At 34.9% G+C, this 3,268-nt stretch overlaps 1 pseudogene; it reads right to left on the bottom strand.

Moving 5' to 3' along the window:
• Positions 1 to 542: 542 nt before the first annotated feature.
• Positions 543 to 1,774, bottom strand: LOC149226371 (putative proline transporter 2; annotated as a pseudogene).
• Positions 1,775 to 3,268: the final 1,494 nt, after the last annotated feature.

Genomic DNA, 3,268 nt, shown 5'->3' with positions numbered 1-3,268 from the left:
TGAAATCAAATCCTTTCCCTTAAATTTAATATACATATGGTTTGCCAACACAAATGTTAATGGTATCACGCTCATTGTGCCAATAATATTCATAAAATCACCCACCAATGGAAGAAGAACCCCAACAAGTGTGGTCATTATCAGATATGTCCCTCACGCCAACACCCTCACTATCCAATTACGAACAGAATACACACTTTTGTTGTTCCTTCTAAACTTTGTATCCAGAAAATCGTACATGGGGTTTTCACATATCTACAACCATTCCATTAGGGTTTATAACCTGGAGTGGTATTTCGAGTGGCAAAGCAGTGGTAAGTAGTATCGAGAGTTTTGGCTTTGATTCCACAAATCAGAGGACACATAGCAATGTAGAAGTGTGGGGAAAACACTTTATCGAGCGGTTAACCCTCGTGTGTCTTGTCAACCCAAAATCTACCATGAACCGTTGGATCTTTCGGGAGAAGATCAACAACAGAGAAGTAATAGACCATAACCTTCTTTTTTCTACGCGCTAGTCATATCATTAAACGAAACTTTTGCTATACCTGTATTTCTGGAAGCATGCCTAAATTAAATGCAAAAATGAGATTTGCTGCAGCACCAATTGTTCCAAACATTCTTCTTTTACTTGAACCTGAACTTGAAATCTCATAATCTCTAGCTGGGCTATTGAGACCTACATATCCAAAGTAAGCAGAAAATTAAGATTTTGCTCCAAGCAATTGTTTTAATACCCAACTTGACAAGGACCATGAACCAGAAGATATGTAAGCATCACAAGTAAGATGTATCCTGGTTAAAAGAAAAGAGAGATACCATCGCGTATAGACAATCCAATAGCAGCAATGATATAGATGCAACTTAAGAATGTTGAAACACCGAGCCACAACCTCAGAGACGATAAGTGGGGAATGCTAAATGAAAAAATGCTACAAATGATTCCTGTAATTGTGATGTAGTAAGGTAGCTTTAGCGTGGTAGCTTCATTGTTGTGTAAATTATATATTGCCTGCACAACAGTTAATCAGAAGAGATGAAAAATAGATAATTAATAAGGAATTGTTGCATGTCAAAGTAGGGGAGCATGGCTTGGGGATAGGAGGTAATTAAGTATAAGAGTAGGGAGCTACCTTCAAAGCTTGTCCAGCTAGAATGATAAATCCAGTGGTGATCATGAATAGATTGATATATTGTAGAGTCCATGTCAAGTAATACATTTTCCTACCTGGGAAAATTCACAATCACAATCGATATGAAAGGAAGAAGTGATTATGTGCAAGTATGAAGATGTTGATTTGATGAAAGTAACAAGAAAGTATTATATTGAATGGGATGGGTGAGTGTAAAAGAAATTTACCATAAATGTGACCAGCTAGGTCTCTGTATCGACTATGTTAGATGCCTCCAGTTTCGTGGAGACGCGCTAGGAGGGTGTTTGCATAGAGTGATATGAAGGCTGCTGCTATCAATCCCAAGGTGCCCCCTACCCATCCCAAGGGAACCATGACGATCCCTGAATACCCCAATGCATACGCACTGTTGAGTGATGTTATCAGAACGAGGCCGACTTGGTACCATGGATCTGCAATAATCTCAATATTATTATTTATCGAAGTTGGTATAGACATATACAGCGTACAGTGTAAAAATATTGAACGATATGACTTACCGTGACTTGAGACTTGAGGTGTTTCAATCTTGCAGGCTGCTCCTTCGTGTCCATGCTGTCCCTCTGCCAAATTTTCTCCTCCAAAAGAATAGTTCCCGACATAGTTCCCTACATACACTATCTTACATTTTCGGCACATACACTATGTTACATCCCTCGAGTGAAGCTTCATCTAATGTGTTGCTCCATCTAATGTGTGGTTATCTTCATGGAGGAGGCCAATTGAAATGGTAAGTGATGGCTATATGAAATTGAAAATGTTAGTGATTGCCACACTAAATCAATGTCTTACATCCCTCTGGCCACGTTTCGTATAGGAGAATTGAAATGGTGAGTGATGTCTAGGCGGAATTGAAACTGTTGGTGTTCCTAACGTAATTGAAATGGATGGTGATGGCGATTCATATGTTTCACAACCATTTTTAGTCTTTCCACTTCGTCTTAATCATAATAGGTGGCGATTAACAAATGGTATGGTAATTTTTTAATCATGCTTTGTAAAAAAATAATTTAAGTATGGTTTAAACATGTGATTTAGACATGCACATAAGTTAGTGGTGTGAAATCTATCCATTGATATAGTGGTAACCACAAGAATACACTGACATCTTTCAATTTAGGCCATCCGATCAAAAAGATTAATTAAGAAAATGCTTAAAGTGACCAACTCCAATAGGAGGGACACCTATCGGCGTAATAAATTATAATAATAAAGGTTAATATAATTTTTATTGAACACATTAATAAACAAATGCATATCTAAAAGAATGATGGCATAATATTTTAATATAGTAAATTTTATATGTTATAGCATGCATTATGTATTAATATGAATAAATTCATTTACACATGATTAATTAATACAATAATAAGTTATGTAGACATGAGAATGAATGATTATTGGTAATGTTTTCTTTTATATGATTCATTATAGCTAACTATAATTAAAAGTGGAATATTATAAATAATTGTGTTGAAACATAATGTATTGTTGTCAAATAATTAATAATCATAATCAAATAATTTCAATCATAGTTAATTATGGAAAAATATGATTAAGTATATAATTTGATTTTAGTAATGATATTTATTAAATTTTATTTTACCATGTGACATATATCATGGGTTATGTTGGAGGATACTATTCTTAAATGGTTATTTGACATTGTGACATTAATGTTGACTAACTTAAATTGTCAAGTGAATGAAGATCAAGTTCAACATAATATATCTTTTTAGGCATCCACTATTTATTGCTTCCTATTGAGAAATATAATCATAAGGGAAGCATAATAATATGGGAAGATCCAAAAAGGCCTAAAATTCAAAGTTCCCAAAATTTGATGCAAGCAACACCGTGTTAAAGAGCTTGATGGAACGATTCCAACTCCACTTGAATTGTGTCGAACAAAGTCTATAGGAAGAAGTTATGATATTTTGAATATTTTGACCAATAAGTAAAAAGTCAAACTTACCAAGACTTGCGATAGTACGAAAAAGGCAACGTGGAAGTATTTGAGTGCAACAGATGGCACAACATGGAGATGACACATAGCATTGAGTTTGTAGTGACATGGCATGGTGGAAAACTAGACC

Source organism: Pinus tabuliformis, chromosome J (genome assembly GCF_031772625.1).
Source record: "Pinus tabuliformis cultivar Carrire ecotype Pingquan chromosome J, CPIR1, whole genome shotgun sequence".
Classification (NCBI taxonomy): Eukaryota; Viridiplantae; Streptophyta; class Pinopsida; order Pinales; family Pinaceae; genus Pinus; species Pinus tabuliformis.
Note: the sequence above shows the minus strand (reverse complement) of the source record. Positions and strands in the feature narration are given on the sequence as shown.